General features: G+C 32.6%; 1 long non-coding RNA gene across 1 annotated transcript; it reads left to right on the forward strand.

The window, feature by feature from the left end:
• Nucleotides 1–10,945: 10,945 nt before the first annotated feature.
• LOC129989800 (uncharacterized) lies at nt 10,946–22,431 on the forward strand. Its single transcript, XR_008785823.1, has 4 exons — nt 10,946–11,043; nt 12,363–12,534; nt 14,574–14,685; nt 22,215–22,431. It is a non-coding gene; the product is annotated as an uncharacterized LOC129989800 (long non-coding RNA).
• Nucleotides 22,432–24,381: the final 1,950 nt, after the last annotated feature.

A 24,381-nucleotide genomic window follows, 5' to 3' on the forward strand; every position in this document is an offset into this window, starting at 1 on the left:
TCTGAGCGCTCCGCCGCGAAAGGGTTGATATGGCAGTAACGAAGACAGTCTCCACCAGTGTCTAATTCATACGATCAGTTTTAATTCTTTTATTATGGGCAGTCATGTAAAATTCGGCAAATTTCATTGAAAATTTAATCGAATACACTTGATTAAATGGTAGGTTGGTGTCGCGTGTTTTTTAATTGGATGATATGGGGGATTTCCCAGGGGACATCGTTAACTGTTTCTTTCAAATTTGCATTATTCTGAAATTGCTTTTTCCCCTATGTGAATTTAAACTCTAAAACATTATGTTTATCCATGGATTTCACATTTATTAAATAGCCGATAATTGCTTACGTTTCGGTAATTACAACGTGTTGCTGTTAAAAGTAAGCCAGAAATCATTATGAATATTTGATTGAAATTTTCACATATATATGAAGAAGAATATATAAAGAATAGAATAACACTCAAAATATCAGTTAAATAGAATAATCATTGTTTTTTGAAAGGAATTTGCACTTAAAGTGAATTTACTTATGTCTAGTTGTAACTCATATTGCTCCTTCTTATCATTCACATTCGTGATTATATCATTGTGACCACAGAGCTCCGAGTGGCAAAAAGCTTTGGAAATAATCTGCATTTCGTGAACATATACAGCTCTTGTAAAAATTATTGTAGCTAGGTTGACGCAACAGTCATCTCTTTATTCATCAGATGAATAACGAGATGATTAATATTCATGTCGTCTGTTCTCTTTTACAATTTTATTAAAATGATGGAAAGTAGCGACTTTCAGCTGGCTCCTTAGCCATTTCTATCCTTGCTTAATGTAAGAATTCAGCCTTTTTTGTGTGTTTTCGATCTCTGTACATATTTATCGAAGAAATTTGAATCATCCTATATATTTTTCATCTTGTTTTCATGCATCCAAATGGTTTTAGTTTCCTATTTTGAAATAGATTTCTTACAAGTAATCTGCATGTTTTTCGTAAACATTTTTTTAAAGTTTCGTAAGGACAGTGAAGTCTGCAAATACAATTGCTTAAAATCTCTTATCATCATTGGTTACATTAGCGGTACCCCTTAGCCAACTAGCCAACATAACCCTTGCGTTGCTTCAAATTAAATTAATGTAATTTAAAATTACTTTCCTCATGTGCTTCGATGGGGCTTTAACTCTATAAAAGGTCCTTTTTTCTTGCCATGGTATAATAAAATATAATATAGGACTAAGAATGGTTTAAGAAAAGTGATTCATTTAGTTTATTACAAAAATTTAATTCGATTAATTAATTATATTGTTAATTAATAATTAAGAAACAAATGAAGGCATATAATGTTGTGCTAGATAAGGAATTGAAGCATCTAAGTTTATTTGATATTGAAAAATTTGTCAGCACTTGTGCCAATCTACATTACTTCATGCAAAATTGGCGATTTTGGTGGGAAGTATACTTCCCATGGTCCTAGAAATGGTTAAAGTAACTAAGTCTCGATTAAAATTAGCTTTTGATTATTTCTTGCTTCATTTTTTGAAGACCTCTTATATATAAGGTTTGCTAGATCTAAAAATGCTTCCTGACTGTCTTGCTTTGAATTGGATATGAGGCGATTTTAGATCCTAAAATATGTATGTAAAAATTGATTGTACTACTGTAAAAATTGATTTTTTTTGTATGTCTGAGGATATATTCCAAAACAGGCGAAGGAAAAGTTTGATATAATAAATAATTTTCAGTTATTAATCTAATTAAAATTTTTTCAAACCATCTCTCAAGGAACAATAGTTGTACAAGAAGAAGTAGTGCGTGAAATTTGGTAAATCTAAATTTGATGGCTTGTCCTGAAGAGTGTATTGAAAACTTTTGCAGCATATATATCGCATGGTGCATAAAGCAATTCATACAAATTTGCTAGCCTTCAAGCATTATCATGTAAAAAACTAATCGCTTTTTTTCCTAAATGTCAAACCCCCGGTAGGGCACCTCGAAATGAGGATGAGATGCTTCCGGCATGGTGGTAGGATCTTGCCACCTGGAGGGTACAGAATTAGGTGGGGGAGGGTTGTACCGTGGCCGGTGATGGCCCTTAGGACTCAACCACAGTTTCCGCCAGTGTTGCTGTTGTGGCGGTCCGGTCATTCAGTTTTATGGTTTAAATCCGTGTGCCTTCATGGCGGGTCGGAGAGTTAGAACTATGACTTTCCTAAATGTCATCATTATCATTACTATAAATTTTTGGATTGAAGTGTCTATAGACTAATAAGCAATAAGTTGGTATTTTCCTCTAAATTTTTCTAAATTACTTTAAAAAAATATGGTTTTAATATCCATTTAGTGTTAGTTTTGCAATGATCTTTTAATTGAATTCAATTTAATAATTCTAACCTATCCCTGATTTTTCCAAATTTTTAACAATATTTATATAGAAGATTTTTAACAATATTTATTATTGTTCCTGTAAGATTCAAACCATTCAACTTTGTCTCAAAAGGAAAAAATGAGTAAAAAGTACAGGGTTAAAAAGTTTCTTTATGGAAAATAAAGATATGCATATCTAAAATTTTTCCTTTCAAGTTTCAGTTTCCAACTTATACACAGACACAGAGTTGAGTCACCCAGAAAGATTCATCTTTAGACCGTAATGAATCGCAACGTTTTAGAGAATCCTCCGAATGTTAAATTTGTGAATATTGCTACTACGTTTTTTTTTTCTAAAATGCAACATTCTAGTTCTAATGTTTCACTCCTGAACTTTTTCAGTATTCTTGACTAGTTTTGAGACCATCCACTGTCGTGTTCTATTAAACTATCATATCGCACAAAATGATTTATTATTATGAATGTTAAGGGTTTGATTTAGTTGTGAATCAAACTACTACAATATATGGGAAGAAAAACTGAAAAAATATGTGTTGGATTTATTTTTGATTTTTCATCCCCCCCCCGATTTTTATAAAAATATAGGCCTATAAAAAAAACAACATGAAATAATTTCGAATTAAGTTATGATGAAATCTAACAATTATTCACCAAGTATCCAGCAATTCAGATTAAAGATAATTTCATTATGATTATTGAACCGGTTTTACAAAATTAGCTTTAAACGAAGATAAATATAGCCTCATGTTCTGAATGCTCCTTACTGTGATATTTATTTTCAGATACGTAAATTCTGCATCCAAGAAAGGTATTAAAAATTTAAAAGCACGCTCTTGACACTTTTCTTTCACTTCTACACTATAGCTGATCAAATTGTCATAACTTTTCATCAACCTTTTATGTTTCAAGTTTCATGCTAAATAAATCTTGTGGCGTTCCAGTAGGAGATTATTGTGACAATACAGAAATTGTGACAATATTGTGGCAATTATGAAAATTGTGGAAATACAGAAACTGTGACAATATTGTGGCAATTATGAAAATTGTGGAAATACAGAAACTGTGACAATATTGTGGCAATTATGAAAATTGTGGCAATACAGAAATTGTGACAATATTGTGGCAATTATGATAAAAAAGAATCGCAGCTAAAAATTGCTGGAAAAAATTAACCAGACACCTTTTGATAACTGATGATTTGTATAAGTAATACAAGAAATACTCTCGCAGTAATTATATAAAAAAAATCATAACTACTTTAAACCTTTTACCAACTTAAATTGCATGGTAATTTTTTAACTTCTTAATATTTTTATGTAACATATTATGAGAATCTTCAAAGCTGTGCATTTTCCATAGCCTTATATTTGTTTTGTTCATTTTGTATTCTAATAGAATCAAATGTAATGGCAACATAATATTATTAAAAATATTGCTATTAGAATAATCTAACTTTTCTGGTATTATAATTTCCATTTTTTAATTCCTCTCAAGTTGGTTTTAGCCGGAAATAGTGGTTATATTCGATTTGATTAATCGTTTAGTTCTAACGTCATGTCCATGATTGCAACAAATTGTTTGGCATTAAAATCGTGTTATTTTAAGTTCACTGCATTATGTATATGGATCTTTCAAATGGAGACAATCCCATAACATTTAAACGGTAAGTGTTATTAAAAATGAAAATATCCGGTTATTCTATTTTCTGAGTTTCGCAGTTTTTCTTTCATTTGTGTGATACACTACACAAATATTTAAAAGAATAATCTTTCTCTAGCTTTCAATAATGAACGAAGATCATGCAATTGAATATTTGATGAAATAATGAAAACATTTTTTTTTTTTTCATTTCAGGACAACAATGTGGTTTATTCTTGGGAATTAAGATAAATCCATTTTTAAAAAAAATCTTAACATTGAGGAAAAAATTCGCGCGACTATTAACTTTTTGTCTTCAAAATACATTTAAAATTTTTTGAAACGGTCTGAAATTTATGTTTGAACAATAATATTGTCACGTAAATACTTTAGTATAGAACTCAATGACACATACAAGAAGTAGAGCAAAACCAATTTATTAACTGAACTTGGAACTCGGAACACAGTGACTGACAAATCTTCTGCTTTTATACTAGCAGGGAAAGTTCCAGAATACTTTTCTGGAGACACTAAGAAAAGTTCAGATCAGTGCTATGACCATTCGGCCATGGAGAGTCGACTGCCCCTTTTCAATGCGGCAATATTTTCAGAAATAATCGCGTATAAACGCAAAAATTCAGCTTCATTCTAATCAATTACATTTTTTAAACCTCGTTATAAGGTGCACATTCCAGCCCGTCAAGTAAGAGACATAGAATTAATGGAAATTAATGTTCATGACTGTACAATAATTCCCTATTATACGCTATTTAGTACATCAATTCTTCTAACGTATGTTTTTCCCTTAAAATATACACTATTCTTTTCTGATAAATATGGTTATCTGAAAAGAACTAAGAATTCATTTATTTTCCCCACTACTCTCATTAATAACAATAATTCCTAATACCCTGGGGAAAAGGTTTAAAGGAACTGACGGAAGTCACAAGCATTTAAATACTCCGTGACAAAAGATAAGTTTGAAAAGCATTCTTTCTTTCTTTCTTAACGCGTTTGAGATTTATATTTATTTGAAAACTACTCTCTAGTGCCTTCATCCCTGCAGAAAACATTCCCTTCTCTTTCGCTTGTAGTTGCTTTATAAATGATTTCGATATCTTCGGGTTATTGACCTGGGAAAACTGTCCGACATTTCAAGTCATTATAAAACACTTCTGGATTTACTTCGTTTTTAATTTATTCTGCCTTATTTAACGTTTTTATTTGAAATATGAAAAACATTCAAATGAATCTAATTACCGAATAGCTTAATAAATTCGCTAAACTTTATTTATTTTCAATATTATTTGGAGTTCAATTCCTTATTTTTCTTTGTAGGTGATTTTCATCATAATAAATAACTGTTTAAAAAAATAAAAATATGTTTTATTTACCTCGTTAAAGCTCCTTTCTTGAATGTAGAAAATGTTCTTTGGCAACGGCCGCTTGTGTTCCTAACCATTTTTCTGAACATCGTTATCTTAATTGAACACTTTTTCTTTTATGTAAAACTACCGCATGTCCCGAAAAATGACTGATGAATTTTGAAAATTAATACCCAAAAAAAAAAAAAGCGCTGGAATGAAATAGAAATGTATAATGTGTCATACACTTGTGAAATCAGAGAATGTCATTCCACCAAATTGCAAATTCAGTTAACATTGCATCCGGCAGATGGCACTGCAGGTGACATCCAATGAGATATGAGGGATCTAGAAATGTTTGCCTCAGATTGTTCCACGTTGTCGCTGCAAACGGGAATTACATATCGCTATTTAATGTTTTGCAACAGTCTTTCTCATACCTTTTTTTATTCACCTGTTTATTAATTGTAGTGAATTTGAAATAGCAGCCCACCTATTTTAGATGGATGATTAACTGGCCCTTTATAAACATTTATTTATTATTATATTTAGCACACATATTTATATTATTATTTGCCTATATTTACATACATGCATCGTCGTATTTGATAGTTTTTTAAAATTCTACAATAGTAATGTTATTGTTGTCAGCTTGAAAATAATTAAATAAAACTTTGTAGATACTCTAGATGTTTATTTCAGTCTTTTCGAAGAATATTAATAAAATTAGCAACTTATTGGAATAAAATTTTCTGAGTTCCCAAGCTTAAGACCTCAAACAATACATTTCTATCGCATTTTGTCTTTTTTTAAAACCGATTTTCAAAATTCATCAGTCCTTTTTGGGACGTTCAGTAGTTGAAACATACAATTTTATTTTTTAATATATTTCCATGCTTGAAAATTTTTTTTTCGAATGAATAAGAAGAATTTCATTTTTTTTTTAAATTTCCGAATTTCATAAAGTCTAAGAAGAAATATCTTATAGTTATTAATAAAAAAATCTTTTCAAAATATTTAATATAAACGGATTCTTAAATCGTTATCAGTTTCAAGCTTCTGACCAGTTATTGTATTTTCAATATATATATATATATTCTATAAACACAGTTATACTGACAAGAAAAGAATCCTAAAAAAAACATTTAATGAAAAATAATTATGTGGTTCAAGATAACAGAATCAGTATACCTCTAATATTTCAATTATTCAATAAAATTCCTAATTAATTATTATGAGATTTATTTCATTTCGTTTGACGAAATCAGTCTTTCCCTTGAAATTATCTACTTACATTTTCGTGTTGGATAATTTAATTTATTAACTTTTCTTATTTATCTTGTCTTGCTTTAACTATGAAACAATAGTCATTTAAAATGTGGACTGTTTTTATCACGTTATTAATCGAAAAAACAATGTTAGTATAAGTGGTATTGATCGTTTTTATTTAATTTTATCAAAATGTTTTTCAGTATATCCAGAAATATACTGATTATATCCTTTTTTTCCTTTATAAATTGAAATAGTATGCAAAATAGCTATTTTTTAAAAATTTTTAGCAGGAATTTAAAATTTATAATCCTTTCACAAAGGCTTTTTAGCGTATTAAATATCAAATAAATACAAATATCTTTAAGAAATAGTTTCAGCATTGTTTTTGGTAGCATTGCGAAATAAGAAATCTTTTCTTTGATGGAGGTAAAAACGAATTTTAGTCTGCTCTGATTATTTTTTCTTTATATTTTGCAAATAGTCTTATTTACAGATAAAATAAAAAGCTGAAAAATAAGTGATTTAGTGTTTTCACTCAAGAAAGAGAAGAATTTTAACAGAAAATATAATTTCAATGATTATCAAAAAATAAACTTTTTGTTGCGAATTTCATTATTTATGCAAAACGAATAAAGCAGCTGCCTTTTTAAAAAAAATAAAACTGCTATATATTTATATAATTAGAATTATCTTTAAAACGTCTTTGTTAGATGATTCTGATGACTATTATACTATATAATAGAATTAACTGTGTAATAGAAGACTCCACCAAGAGAGAAGATATTTCTTTCACAAATCGACTCAAAAACTGTTTTTTATAATCAAGTGGTTTTAAAAATAACGGAAAAGTCACAAACGAATACACGGATCTTGAATAATATGGCCTTGTTGTTGTTCTTTCTAATGGCACTTGTCATAGACAAGCCCATTGACTTCAGAAGTCAATGATTTTAAGCCAAGGGTGCTTCTTTTATTTCTTCAGTCGCTCCATCTAGGGCCAAGAGTACGATTTAGCTGCACACAGGTCACAACTTTTTTTACGGGGCGGACTTCATTCATGCATTTCATTCACTCATCCACAAATCATAGTTTAGACCTGAATCGGAGAACTATCGCCCTTGAACCAGTACCCCTGTTAGTATTGCTTTCGACATGGAGGACTTTGTGACCACGAGAGATTTAGGCGTGCGCCAGCCACCACACGCATGGAGAGTCTTCAGCCTCAGGGGTTCGAGCTTTCAACCCAAGGGGCGCTAATCCAACGTTCTACCAATCAGGCTATTCCGGTCCTATAATATAAGGCGGCCCTGTATAATAAGGCGTAGGACGGCATTTGCCATGTAATGCAGCTTGAATTCACCTGGGATTCGAACTGTATACAAGTGCTGAATATTGTTCCCTTCTCCATTAAGATATTTATTATGTAAAAATTTTTATAATATTAATTTCTTGGGATCATGCGGTTTGTATTTCGCTTCATCCTCGTGTTGAACAAACCACGATTGGAGAAATACTGCTGCATGAGTAGGACCATTTTCATTCTGGAAAATTAAGCGTCTTTCTAGAACAATGGTTGCATTATAGGATGGACCTGGTCAGGTAAAATATCTCTATATTTCTCCAGAGGGATCCTTTCTTTCTGGGTTACGATTGCGCCAACAGAAATCCACGACACGGTTAATTTCCATGAGAGACCCACCTCCATGCCTAAGATTTACAAGGAGATAATCACGATCGTATGAGGTATACGATCTCGATTAAGTCATTAAGAAAATTTAAATATTTTATGGTATTACTTCAACTGGAAATTCTTGTTTCTTATGGCACTTGTCATAGACAAGCCCTCTGACTTCAGAAGTCAGTGATTTTAAGCCAAGGGTGCATCTCTTGTTTTTCAGTAGTGCCATCTAGGTACGACTTAGCTACACACACGTTACAAGCCTTCAACCCTTTTTATGGGGCGGACTTCATTCATGCATTTCACTCAATCATCGTAATTCAGACCTGAATCAGAGAACGATCACCCCTGATCCAATACCCCCAATGGTATTACTTTCAACAAGGAGTACTTTGTGACCACGACAGATCTATATGTGCGCCAGTCACCATACACGCGATGCGTCTTTTGCCGGCAACCCAAGGGGTGCGAATACAACGCCTTGCCAACCAGGCTATCTCGGCCAACTATTGTAGTGATCGCAATGAATGCCTTCTATTCTTTTTAAAAAGCAATCCACAACATTTTTTAAAAATCTTTTTGCACCTATTCATTCTTTAAATATTCACTACTTGATTCATGTTTTAAAAACATTATGAAAACTAACATTTTGATTACTAAGATACGTATTCATCAGAATAAAAAATATACATGATTAAAATAACGGGAAATGAAGCGAGTAAGAAAGGGCCAATATTGCTGAATTTCGAAGTTCATTCTGGATTTTTACCTCAGTTAAATAATAAAATCTTAAAATGTTATTAACATTTATAATTCAAGGAGAACAGCGAGATGAATTCTTACAAGAAGGCCCGAATTCAAAAATTGAGTCAAATTAATTAAAACCATCTTAAATTGTTGATTTAGTTTATGTAATTCTAAATATTTAAAAGTTGCATGTAAATTTATAATTATTTTTCATGTAAAATGTAAATTATAATTCAAAATTTGGAAAACAAACATTCGTTTTTACATAAAAAATGAAAACATCAAATAAAACCTTTTGTAAATGCGTAAATTATATTAAAATAATTTTGAAAGAAAACTAATTAAAAGTTAAAAACACTTGCAGGGAAGACAGCCTTAGCACTGCAAGGCATGCTTTTTACAAATATTTTAATGGTGAACAGTGGCATTTTTTTCCACTCGGCTAGGAGAACATGTGCAAATTCTCTCACCTGTTTTGGATGGCTGGTGCATTCCTTAATTCTGTGATCCAACTCGTCCTAGAAATTTTCTATAGGATTCAAGTCTGTACTCGAGGTAGATCAGTTCAGTCGGTTCAACCCATTGCCATCATACCAATCTATGGTGGAGGACCTCGCAACATGACAAGTGGCGTTCTCATCATCGAAACGACAATGATCCAACCAGTAAAAGTTCCATAGTGTAGGAAGGACATTGTTGTCTAGAATAGTTGAGTAGGAATCAGTGTTGAGCTTACCTTGAATTGTGATCAAGGGTCCCAGCCCATACCATGAGAACATCCCTAGACCATGATTACACTTCCGCCAAACTTTACTTTAAACACAATGCATTCTGGCAAAAAGTGTACACCAAGCATATGCCAAATCCACACTCTGCCATCTGGGTGGCAGACATTGAATTTTGATTCATCACTCCAGAAAACCCGTTTCCATTCATCTACAATCCAATTTCGACGTGCTGTGCACCATTTCACTAGAGCAGCCCGTATTTTTTAATCAAAGACTTATGAGCGACAGCATGACTATGGAAGCCAATAAAATAAGTTTCCCTGAGGATGGCATTTATCGAAACAGTCCCTGGTGCTTTTTGGAACTCTTGGAGTATGTGGGCCATCGGTTTGGTGCAGTTTTTCCCAAATTTCTTTGGACAGCACTCGACTGTTTCCTTCTCTTAGTTTCGTGGCTCTGGTGGTTGAAGCAGTTTGAGAGCTATTTTTTCTAAATTGGCTTTCTATTGAGTTTTAATATTTTAGTGAATGAACATCCTAAAGATATGCTACCATTATAATAAATCTCATCTCGAAGTCAATTTTCCAAACCTAGCCCTTTCCTTAGTAGCCTTTTCGATTTCGTTTTTTTAAAGCTGCTTGAAGACTGCGCTGATGAATTTTATTCAATTCAATTAGATTAACATCCCGTTAAGAGCTAGGCTAATGAATATTATTAGATTCATTAAAAAATTTCAAAAGTAAATTTATACTCATTGAACGTAGCTGGTAAAAGTGGGATAACTTGGGGTAAACCTCAACATTTTACACCAAAGGCAAATAATGAAACTAGATCATACCGAATATCTGAAATTGCCATATTAATATGTGACCATTTGATGGACAATGGTTGATTTTAACACATAACACGCCTGCATTCCACGCATATCATCTGTGAAATCATATTTCTAATCATTGACCCTTTGTTATGGAAGTAAAGTTCCTATCATCATGCCATCAAGGTTCCGAAATGGATACGTTTTATGCAAATGAATGTCATTTGGTGTGGCAAAAAATATCGATTAGGGTTATTTTGATTGGCTAGGAAATATTCAAAATGCTTTAAAACAGACTAAAAGCTGCATGTGTTTGCTTTTTATGATATTTCTATGTCTATTAATTGATTTGTCCTTGGAGCCGGATCGTTTTCTCTTAAAGATGGTTGCATGTTATTTACTTGTCTGCTATTGTTGTCGATATTAAATGGTAAGTGTTTAAAAAAAAAAAGTATAGTTATTGTATTAACTTCCTTGATTATGGTATAGTTATTGTTCAAGTTGTATACTCGATGAATCTTTGTGTAAGTAGTGGCTGTTTCCTCCAGCTCTTTGCCAGCGCGTTAATGTTATGTTTAAATTGCCAGTCAATTCAAAGTCCTCATATTTAATAGCTTAAGAGTACCGAGATATTCTCAACAATAAATGTTAATATTAAAAATTGTTTTACAGCAAGAAAAATTGAATATTAAAAGGAAAACGTGCTATTAATATCTAGTCTGATGGTATGTGCGTAGTTCATAACGAAACATCGATGCACTCAGAGGAATTAAAGGTCTCTAAAATGGTCGTCGTCTAACTCTGAGATGGCGGAATGGGAAAAAGTTGCATAAGGTCTACATCTGTAAAGTTACCAGCTCCCGTAACTGCTGTCTGAACACTTTACCGACCGGCCGTCGATTAATCGACGTTTTGTTCTCAGCGCTTACCAACCGGTCGTCGATTATTCGACGGATTATCCGGCGGTGAAATGGCATAGTATGTTCGAACCGCTACCGGTCGGTAAAGTGTTAACATCATTCTTTCTTGTATTTAATGCGTATATATTGAATGTGTTATCGCGAAAGTTAATATAAATAATAGCCGAATTCTGCAAGACTTCATAATTTTATAAAGGCCAAATATTCGGTTTCTTAAATTAAACTGAAGCCAGGGCGATTAAGAATAACCCAGAAAATTGTCTCGCTTTGTAGCATTAACGGTTCGAAGATTTCGCTAGATTGCTTTCTCTAAAAACTTTCTTAATTTTAAAGCTGGCTTCAGTTGTGAAATCTTCTACCTTATTCGAACAATAAGCGAAGATGCCGACTTTAAACGGATTTCCGAGGTGGATTTTAAAATGGAAATTCCTAACAAATGCCTATAACGTATCAACAGATACTTATGTTGCAGATGCATATGGTGTTAAGCAATTTGCCGTCTTCCTTAAGGATAAAAGCATTGGAGGCATTTACGGTGAAATTTAGATACAAAATATTAAATAATGGCGATTATTAAATATTATTCTGTAAATTAGAACAGTACGATTCTACATTTGTATACGATTTTCACCCACCTTACGAGGTAAAAATGAGGAAGGCTTTATGCATGTGAATATATGTTCATGTTGTTATTTTGAGAACTTGCTAGCAGTCTTTAAAATCTTGGTGTTTTTTGGCAAAATTGATAAACAAATACGAAATTTTCTGATGTTTGATACAAGTCGAAACGCAAAGCGTAGAAATCTTAAACATCGTTTTTCTTTTGCAGAAGCCTCGAAAAAATTGCTTGAAACTGAAGTTCTGTATGCATTTAAAATGAAGACTCCAATTCTCCATCGGAATCTGCATCGGACATTACGTTCGAGTTTCGATTAGAAACTAGCAACCCCCTATGCTCCCTACAATGTTCTAGCAGGAAGTTGTTTGAAACTTCTTCCAAGGTAAGAAACGAACTTTTAATTTAAGAATTTGAATACTTGGTTTTCTGGAAATCTGAACTTTCTCGCCGGTTCTGCGATGAATTTCTTGAGTATTTGATGAAAAGTTAAAACGGTGACAAAGCAAACAGAGTTAATATAACGAAATTGTTTTTAAGCTGCCACTAGGCAATTGCGTTACTCTCGGAAAGTGAATGAACAATTTTTTAATATCTTAATGCTACATTATTCAATAACTGCAAATTTAATTTTTGTGAATAAATGTCCATAGTTTTAACATCCATAGTGCTGTTTATAGGGAAGTGATTATAACCACCCTGCTTTTTCAAAAACAAATTTAATTAACTCCATAATCTAATCTATATTGTAATAAAAAAAAAACCTTGTAGAAAGAATTTAAATCTGGAGGTCCGTATGGAATTGTGTGTGTGGAGGTGGAACGAGAGCCGTTGCATCTGGTCTGAATTGCAATAACCATGTGGGAGGGAGGCGTTACAGCGTCCTACACTTAACATGGCAATATAGTAAAGTAATGCTATAACAAACGTAGCGTGGACATCTTAACATCTCGCTAATTTCTAATTTTCGGAAGGATTTAGTATTTTATATCGTCTGGTTTTTACATATATTTTTGCCCTGCAACGACCATTAATGCTTTCTGGCCTCCCAGACGAATAAGGGTGACTAGAACGGGAAAATTGCTTGTAGGCAGTAGCAATATCGAGTATTAAGCTATTCAATGCACTGACTGGTCGCCCCAAATTTTAATGATGGTTCAAATCCGAATAAAGGCGAAGGAAATGGTATTCTTTAACACGGATATCTATTAGAACTTTTGTATGAAATACAAACTCGAACAAATACCCGAAGGAACTTTTGTCAGAACGCACCGGTAGTCTGCAAGAACTAAAATTTAAGTCGATAGGGCACCTTGACTATATTTTGAATTCTTCAATCCTTTTTGAATCCAACTGTTCTTGAATTTTGCTAAGTTTGAAGTGCCGCATATCGTCTTCTATGCAATTCGATATATTGTAGATAGTTAAATGCTAAAAACCAAGTGCCTGTGCCTAACGATAAGTACAATATTAAAGCAAACTTATTTAAATTGGCTTTTCTTAAGCTCGATATGAATGCGTTTATTTTTCTATTCTAGGATTAAATTAATTCAAATATTGGAATACTTAATTTTTAAATTAAAAACCGAATAATATAACTAATCATTAAACTTGCATTTATAAATACTTAAATAAAATTTTTGAAAATTAATGCACGGAAGTCTGAATCCTAATTTTGGTTACAAAACTAGTACCTTGCCATCTTTAATTAGTTCATCAGTCGTCAACTTACTAGAACATAAACTGCTAAAATATAGAAGTTAATCTTAGTGGCATTGGCTTGTTATTGCTCTTTATTTTTATAACCGAGCATTCTGAAGTTATACTACCAATGTTAAATATCGCTTTGAATTAATTTCTTAATCCGTGCCCTCTATTTTCGAATTTTAAAGGCATTTTTTAGCAAGACGGAGGAAGGCCGCGTTGGCCTTTTGGTAAGGTCACGACTTCAAAACCGCAGATTTTAGGTTACAAGAACCTTCGTGCAAGTGGATTTGGTACACGTGTAAATCCCTCGTGGTCAAACGCCCTCCCGCTGGTATTGAGTGGAGAGGGGGTTTCCAACTCGGGTGTCTTCCTCGTCATCTGACCGTGATTCAAAATTCTCGTCCCCAAATAGTCCTAGTGTTGTTTCAAAACCTGATGTTTTATAATTAAGCGTGGAAAGACGAAATTGGATATTCAAAGGGATGCCGAAGTAAAGGGCTAACGGCTCAAGTTGCGGAATATTACATTTATATCTGCGAATAGACCGTTTCATTGTTTATTTTACCAGTTATTATACAACAAAATCCCTTTGGAATCCTAAGCCCGAATCTGTTATTTCTGCATAAAATTTTTATGTATGACTTAACGAGCCATTTAAACATGGCGGAAGATTAAGCTCTGTATTGGATTAATGAGTGCAACCAATATTCTTTTCAGGTCTGCCGGTAAATCCATTGCATGGAACATGGATATTCAGAAGATGTACGATTATCGAGATGGGAGCAAAGTGGGATCAACTGAGCTCTTCAGTCTGAAATGAAACTAGATGGTAAATCAATAAATGCTGAATTGACTTATACATACAAGTAATGACACAGAACTCTGCTTATATAAAGTCGTTAGAGATAAATGCCATATAAAATTACAGTTCTTAATGATTAGTTTGATGTACAAGTTTTAAGATATAAGCTTCAGTTTAAAGTTAATTTAACTGAATAATAGCAAATGGTCCTTGTCCATCATGCAAGGGAACTTCAATGCATTTATTGGTTACGTTTCTACTTTTTTTAATAAAATACTTAAATTTCCTATTTTCGCATTTCAAATGAAATGGACAAGACTACCTGCAGCTATACATTTTCTATAGCAGCTGGCGGTTAGGCTGACAGGCGCTTAAATCGCATGTTCGGTTTCAGAGGAATCGGAAGCTACAAACGGATCTCTCTTGTTCAGCTTAAGTCTGTATAGTTTACATCTCGAATATCGGTTTACTTAACACGCACTTCGGGTCTTCTAATAAATTCCGATCATATATCTATAGAATCCTTTTGGCATTCGGTCTATCACAATCTTAATTCTGCCACACTCGCTTGGTATACTGTACTGAAATAATGAAGACAACCAATTCTCGACCCTTCCTATGAGATTATCTCCTTGCACGCTTTCTTGCAAATACTTGACGTAAAGAATCAATCGCTTCAAATCTCTCCACATCGTATTAATCTCTTAAATATGTTCGGTAGTAACCGAATTTTTAGAAGTACATGCGATGGTTTCAAAATTAATCTAATCAGACCTCTGCTCTTAATTAGAAAGGCAAGTTTAATCTTTAAGTGGTTTTTATAATCATCGGGTAATGAGTGTCTCCAGTTTTACGACTTCAATTCTGAATATAATCACGAAAGTCAAAATTCGTATAAATAATAAATCCTCCAGTATTGGTTTAAAATGCCTATACAATAAGTTAGCCTATAAAAATTGACTGGTATATAAAACTTTGAGATCGGTAGAGAAATGGATCTAAAGTTTCAGCTTCTTAATCTGTAATATGAAGCTGAATTATTTATCAAAATATAAAATCCATCGATTAACTTATGAATTAAACTTTCAAAGAGTTAGCTTAGGCATTTAAATTCGTTACTCCGGTAAAAGAAAGGCCATCTCTAATTCGGTTCATCGAGTCCTTATTTATAGAATATCCAGGTTAAAAGTGTAAGTTGCTCTTGACAGGTTCATTTTGGGTTAGTGAAAGGATCGAATAAGGCTTGGAGAATGGGTGGTTGGAACGGAGATTAACACGTTAATATACTGGTCCCTGTTTACTTTCCATCTAGGCTGTTTGGGACCGGCGGTCTAAATGGAAAGTATCGGTCCCCAGGAAACCGGTATTTAACGCGTTACCGATAAATTAGGTTGATTATCTTGGTGAAGTGGGCTATCTAAGGACGATATCGGTAGTTAAAATAACTGACTTAGCTGAATGTCGGTGCGTTGGGGGTGGGGAGATGCTTATAGGTGGAAACTAGGTAAATGACCTGTCAAGTGTAATTTATTCTTTAAATATCAGCAACGGTATTGGAAATTCGAATGTTGACTGTAAATTTAGTCTAATATTTTTTAATTCATAAATGTTCTTATCTAAGCTAAATATAGGAATTTTGCTTGCCTATCTTCTCAAAACGAATAGTATTGCAGACCCATTTAAATACCAGTTTTCAATCTTTTAGCTCGGATCAAATTAGAAATGCATCGAGCGATAATTTGTAGGTATCCTATCTAGCGAGAAAATTAACAATTCGATATAAAGTTAATTTGAAGGTTTTTTAAATTCAATTGCGAAACTTTCCAATACTTAGAGAGCAATGAAAATGTTCTGCTAATGATAAGTGGAGAAATTTGAAGTGTTAGTCTCTCGAATTCTAAAATTTTCTCTTCCCTTAATCCTTTTTTGTAGTTAAAAGAATCATTCCTCACAGTACAGTTTAAAACTTTGTAGGTTTCGAATTTAATTTGGAAGGGGCTACACATTATTTGCAAGAAAGCTTACCAATATTTTATCTATATTCCTTTCGCTCCAGTAGCGAGATGCAGCGCAGCTTAACCAAAGATGACTTGTGACACGAATTGGAATTTGCGTTTCTTGGTATATTTACTTCAACGAATTCCAATTTCAGTTGGAAACTTATACACCATTTCACTCCAACTTGCGTGGGTACCAAACGTTTCCTTCATCTATTTACAATATACTTTCGAAAATTAAGACTAAAATCTTAATCGAACTAAATTTATTTAAATACTTCTGTTAATTTAACACCTATAAGGTTAAAGTTTTCTAAAGCAGTTCACTTAATTATACCAACGGCTTTAATTGGTCCAATTCGAATTCTGATCATTGAAGGTTTAGATTTGAAACTGTCTATTTCATTTGAATATAAAGTTTTAAACATTTGTTTAATTTGTAAGGAATGTTTAGTTAACTACTAGCCCGTATTAAATTACCATAATATTCTGACATGGAAATTTAAAGGAATCTTATTAGAGAATGCATAATTTACATTAATTCAAAAATTCTATCATGCACTTGTATCTTGGCTGTGTTTGTTTACTAGTTAGCAATTAAGACTTTATTCTTGCAATGTAACTTAAGAACTCGCTTCAGAATATTAGATTTTCATTGAATCTTGAAGTTCCCTTGCCATCTTAACTTTAAGTAAATTTTTGTTAACTTAATTAAAATTCTGTAAAATTAATAAATTTGAATGTATACTTGGAGTAAACATCTTGAAGTTGCTGTGAATCGTTTCTAAACGACGAAGGCTAAACTGTATTGTCCACGTCAAATTGAATTAAGATTGTATTCACTTAGGCGATTTTTTAAATATTTTATAAAATTGCTCCTAGCTATCTAAGCTGTTATCTTGTAATTGTAATAGTTTCTTTATCTTGCATATTAAAATTTAATGTATACACATTTCAAGGCTGGATGGTGTATGGGTAAAATCTCCTGTGAAAATACTCAATTTAATTGTTAGTTTAGTCAATAAAACTTATTGTCCCATATCATCTGGATTTCCATTTGAAACTTTTGTTAATCTGTTGTAAAATGTTTGAACGAAGTCTGAATTTGAGTTAGAATTTCTAGACGTTCCTAAACTTTTATTTTCGGTCGTTTCTTACTCTTTAAATCGCGTCTGAAGTTACGGTATACTAAGCTCGAATTCTCAAATTCAAATATTGGCTTATAAAGGCCGAAGTACTGCCTTTTCAAATGCATGTTTTCAATGTCAAAATCCCTACTATCGAGCTTTAGAATTCGAATATGCAATATATTTAGACTAGAAAGTTGGGATTCCCATATGAAAATCTGGGATATTTTTCGTAAATTAATTCAAATATCAACTTAACTCAATCAAAATTTGCTTACATCTTTTATTTAATTTTAAATGGATATAACTAAAATTTTAATCTAGTCTTTTATTCTTGCATTAAAAAAAACAAAAAAAAAAATCGATCGCCTAGCCTCTGTCGCTGACCGTGAGTTAACAATATTTTTAACATGGTAATTCCCGGTAGCAGATTTAATTTTTCATGTCGCAGTAAGTAAACGATAGGTATTAAAGAACTTTTTAAAGTAATATTTTGAATGCAAGGGATAAAAAAAACTTCTACACTAATGTATAAAAATTAACCAAAATCGAAGGAAATGCGTTACTTACGGGCTTGCTTACTATAATCTCATGTCGCAACGAGCGTTGAAAATGTAGGCTTACGCCACCTTGAGCTATTACTTTTACGAAGCAATTAATGAACCCGGTAATGGTAAAGGAACTTTATCTTCAGAAAACAAATCTAGCTTTTCTATCTAAAATGCGAGAACCAGACAAGTCCGTAACCCTATTATCTGAAGTCTAATCTTGCTTATAGACGAAAGCTTTTCAAATTCATATTTCTATCATAAATCGTTCAAAATCTTTAACTTAAACTTTTCTATTGCAAATCAAACAACTGCACTTAAGTCTAATGCCTAATATTAAATTAACTTTTACCTAAAGGCGGACTATAGCTTAGCCGGAAAGCTAAACGACCGCCTTGAGCCTCCATTAACAAATGAAGCACTTTGATCTTGATGCCTGGCCAACATCGGATCAAAACGCTTCAAACAATGGTTCGAATCGGTTGTTAGCAGAAGTTTTTAGTTTAACCGAGAAACTTCTAAATGTCTGAAAGGCAAACTTTGGAAAGCAATCGAAATACCCGAATTCATTTTTTTTTGTAAGAAAGCTACAAGTTTCTATCCTTATTAGTTTAAAGCTTAGTAAATACCTGAAGGATTAGTAAACCAAAACTTTGGGTAACAATTGCGTAACTTCTAGCTCCAGTAGGCGACTGTTAATTTTTCATAACGGAACTTGTCTGGTAAATATTTGCATGGTAGAGCTTTTAAAATACAAAATTCTCGTATCGTATATTGCAATAATTCTAATCTTTCTGCAGTAAATTGCATCTGGCAGCTTTTTAACGATCGATTCGGATCTGGTAAAGAGTATTTCGCGCCTCGCTGTATACTTGCAGTCTTATTTTAAGTCTTCTCTGAACTAGCATATTTTGCGTGCTTATAAATCAGTATAAAATCGCGTATTCCTTAATTTTCGTACGCTCTAGTTAATGAAAGTCGGTTGATGCCAGTTCTATTGCTTACAGATAAATGTTTAGAATCTCCCCATATTTAACTTGTCTTAATTTTAGTTGAATCCAGTGATCGAGGCATGAATTTAGAAACGTCTACACAATGAATATATTCTAGAAATTTATTTTAAAGAATCTAGATTCGATGAGTCAACTTCGATTTTCATTCCGATTTTAATTGGTACTAAAACCCTCGACTTTTTCGCGACGGGCGTGTCGTATGCATCACCTTCAAATGCCTTTCACAAGCGGGCGTACCGCGTGTCATTTCTGGAAATTGAACTCGTGGTATTGTGATGCATATGTGCATTCTAAACTGGAACAGTCTTTAAACGCCTAGATGGCTCCCTGTGTCCACTTTTGGAATATAATCGGAGTATCCTAACTTTCAGCCCGCTCGTCTGCAGCCCGACTTTGGTATTTTACTCCTCAGCTGTTGCGGAGGAGAGGGCAAGAGTAATGTAAATAGAGCTGGGTTATGTAATTTTCCACTTCATAGAATCCTTCATGTTTCTGGTACATCCCCTCCACCGAACTTTCTCTTATTACTGTGTAAATAACTAGTCTTTTTGGGTTATACCGTCAATTAAGATGTATTTTGAGGAGCTTTTGCATAATTTCGCGCATTCTTTTGTTACGGAAAGTCCTGGCTTCGGCTTGTTAGGGCGAGAAAAACCTATTTGTGAAAGGAAGATCATTAGGAAGTTGGTATTATAAATTAGCGATGTCCTTTTTAGATTAGTTAAGACTTTAATTTTGATTTATTCTTCTTTCACAGTTTAAGTTAGGCTTAGCGATGCAAAACCCCCGCCCAATGAGACGATTCCTTTCGCGTATGCTTTGTCCGGTGCGTTTGTCTAGGATAGAGGCTTCCCGTTCCGAAAGGATTAAGATCAGAGGTTAGAAATTCAGTTTAAGCTTTAAGCTCACAAGTTGTACAAAGGATTAAAATACCGTGAACCCCACGCAAAACCATGAAATTTCAATATAGAAATCTTCAACTTAAACAATTTCTTATCTATTGAAAACGAGCTTTAGGGATTTTTTTTTAAGAATCTTGGTTTCAGTAGGAGCAAGCAAATTCCAACGATAATAAATACGATTTCTCTAAAATTGTGATAAATTTCACTTGATTCTCCATGAAACTCTCCTTAATTTGTTCTACAATTGTTTCAGGGTTTAAGCGTTGACTTTCCTATATCAATTTTTTTTTTTTCTAAAAATTGCCGGTGACTGTGCTAGCCAGTTACCTGGCAATCTAAATTCCTGAAGACATTTTTGAATTCGATGCCTGATCACCATCGAAGTCGAAATGCCTGGGAATTTTAATCCCTACAGTACATTAGGTGGCATAGATTCGAATAGGATTGTGATAAATGGAACGAATAACGTCCAGAAGCATCATACGTTTTAAGAATTTCTTTATAGACATCGGTTATTTAGCATCGGTTATTAGCAGTACCCAATTACACTAATTTTGCAACTAATTAATGTTACAGTAGCGATGCAATTTTTTCCGATTTCCAAGAAAATTCAGAATCGATCTTTTTAAATCGTAAATATTAAATTGTTTACATCTTTATACCGAGAGTGCGTAACATGACCCTTCGTTTGCAAATAGAAATGGTTATTTCATTTAGTAAGGTAGATGTCCAATGCATTACAGAAAGTTTGTCCTAATTTCAGCCAGAACGAAAATTTAAAGGGAATTGTTTTGTCACCAAAACATTTATTCCCCCCCCTTTTTTCCAATATACTGAAACTTCTTATCTGCTTTAACTCTCCACACTGGCATATTATGGGGCAAATTAGCAATTAAACGAATGTGTTTTAAAACCAATGCAATTGCTTTTTCAATATGGCAATTTAAATTAAACTTCAAGCGAAACTTACGACTTGGTAATTTTATGGATTCCTTTATTTAACATGTTAAATCTTGAAAATATGTCATGCCTTTAATGTCGAATTTAATCTTTTGAGAAATCGTTTGCAATAGTAGAGAATTTGTTAAACACTCACAGGATTGATTCGGGCCTTGGTTTTTAATTATGAAGTTACATCATCCAGCCTTAAGTAGTTTAACAAGTCAAAATAAATTCTCATTCAACGCTTTAGAGCATCCATGTAGAACTGTTTTTAATTTAAATAATTAAACTGAAGTATTCGAATACTTTCTTGCTGTATAATACAAACTTATAGATGCACTCTTGTTATTATGATTTCTAAAGTGTTAGGCTGTCTTTATTAAGTGTGATATTCTGTAATCGCTTAATGTGTTGATGTCTGCTGTATAGATTCTAATTGCAATAAAAAATCTTATGTACTTGTGGAAATTTAGTGGATTAAAAACTTCCATGGATTTTTACCATGTTCTTTATTCACAGAAAGTACTGCAATAACTACTGAAATTCCATGGAACTTCAGAGTTTAAAATTTCAATAAGACGTATTGCCAGTTTTTCAAATCTATTAAAACTTCTATTTAAATCTTGTATGGTGTATTCAATTCCATTTCAGTGTTGCATGGGATTGTTCCTACTTTTCGGATGTTTGTATATAAATTAATATCTTGCAAAAATGTAAATTTCTAATGTGCGACTCTATCTTTACATCAAACTTTTTATGTAAACACTTACTCTTTATGTACTTCTGTGTAGCTAGTTGAATACATGTCCTCCATTATGACTGCATTTAATCTTTTAAGTAAGCATGCATTCATACAGCAGTGGAATCTCTCCTCCACTTTTCAATATTTAATTTACCATGGCTATCATAGATATAAACGATATAACAAATTTATGATGTATTTAGGAAACTGTCAAATTGTAACATTTATAAGTGTTAATTGGAGTGTTTTAATAAAATATTTTAATTCGCTTCCTGAAATTTAAAGGCCTTGCCATCTTTTTGTGCCTTTTTCAAACCGCATGAACCAGCTGTACCGTATGAAATGCTCTTTAGAATTGAATTTTCTTCAACTGCGGATTAATGGTTATATATATTTGAAGTTTAAAATGGCAAATAAGCTCTCGCAGTTGTCTTGATAATTGAATCTTCTATATTCGATATTGTAATTGTCAAGTTTTTTCTTCAAATAAACCAAAATGTAATGTTAACACCGTACAATGTACAGTTTGATTCATTTCTAAAATTTGTCTGTAATTATTCAAATGTTCCAACCATTTCCATGTATTGATGTTATGAACATTGAATTTGAATTGTGAAATTCCTATAAATATCTTAATAAACTTGGTTCTTGATAATTTGGGGTGCTTTTTTGTTAATATTCATTTGTGCCAAGTTTTATTCTTAATGGCAAGACCCATTCCTACATCTTTTATAAGCGATAGAAGTTCAAGTCATTAATATTTTCAAATATCCGACTACGAAATTCAAATAAAACGCTTTTTCTAATTCGAGCCTTATTTGGATTTATTTAAACTAATCGTGCAGAATAGCTGATCGATTCAATTGCTATTATTGCATTTCATTATTTGAAAATTCTGTGGCGGTGCATATTTTAGTTACGCGTGTTGAAATCCATTTGCATGAGAACTTTCTTCCTGAACAGTTATGTTCAGCTAAATGATTTCTTTCTATGATCAGTTGGGTTTATAGGAAATTTCTATCGAATTTGATTTTTTTTAATTTGATAACCTCAATTAGAATAATAATTAAATTATGTATTAGTCGTAAATGGTTTTAAAATTGTGCCAATGAGAATTTGTAAACACAAGTTTCCAAGCTAGTAAGAGTTTGCCCAACTTGATATTTCTTATGCAAACTTATTCCCTTATTATAGTCCAAATTCGCTTCTCAGCAATATTTGAAGTTGGAATATTGCTTCAGTGTTTTTGACCCAAGTATTGTTGGGAGTTCCTCTTCCTAACAAATAACAGCTCATTCCCGCTGTCTTTAAAGTTATGCTGAAAATATTACTTGGGAGTCAAACGTAGACGTTCACGTAGAGTGTGGGCGATCAGTAGATCGCGAGGAAAAGCGGAGCAATTTTTTTTTTTACCGATTACACGTGATACCGTGCGAGTTTCTTGTAAAATTAGTAGTTTATTAAGTAAATTTTTATTTCCCTTTCGTAAACGTGATATGGAATTGCTTATCGTAAATTGTATAAAAATAAGGTATGGCTCAATTGAATAATGGATGTCTAGTCAAGAAAACTGTTTCCTGATTTTTCTTGCGCAGAATCTTCTGGATTTTTTTTTCTAGCACGGGCACAGGGTATGGCCCACGAACAGTGCAGAAATAATAAATTAGGGAAATGTCCTCTATATTAGACAAATATTTAGCTATTAATTATTCAGAATATAATATTGATTTTCAATATCTTAATGAGAGATTTTATCTACATTCCTAATGGAGGTGAGGCCTTTTCTTGAGCAAATAGAATTCACTTTACGATTCTGCGGATCGTATTCTGTCGTGCTCTGCGAGTTAGATGTAGTGCAAACAGCTCATCTTAAATTGGATTTTGCAGACGAAAATTCTCTTCCTCTTTTGCTACCCCCTTCGGTTTGACAGGAATGGATGTCAATAGTAAGCTTTTTAATAGATTCGGAAGTGTTGGGAACTAATTTCGCTGATGTTAGAATTCTTTATGAAAAACGTTTTTATGAAAAATAAGATAGTAATGGGGGTTCGAACTCGCACATAATTTTATCCATAATTTGAATGCTTAGCTCCATAAGTAATATTTCGAACACAATATAACGGGAAGATGTCATTAAATGATCTTTAATCAGATTTTAAGTTTTTATATCAGTTCATGTGTAACAAATATTTGTGTTGAAGTCTAATTACGTAAAACGGTAAAAATCCTTATTTTAATGAACTGAAGGCTTCGTTAAAATCATGTTTTAAAATGTCGCGTTTTTATTTAGAACTTGGGTGTTAAAAGAATTCACGAATAATGTTTTGAAAGAAATTTCATATTTTATCTAACGACATTCATAACATTCAAATTGGTGAAAAGATCTTAAATATTCAGCATCCTGGCAAGTTGGAAAAAAATTATGAATCATTAAAATAACGTAAATTGGACT

This window comes from Argiope bruennichi, chromosome 2 (genome assembly GCF_947563725.1).
Source record: "Argiope bruennichi chromosome 2, qqArgBrue1.1, whole genome shotgun sequence".
In the NCBI taxonomy this organism is placed as follows: Eukaryota; Metazoa; Arthropoda; class Arachnida; order Araneae; family Araneidae; genus Argiope; species Argiope bruennichi.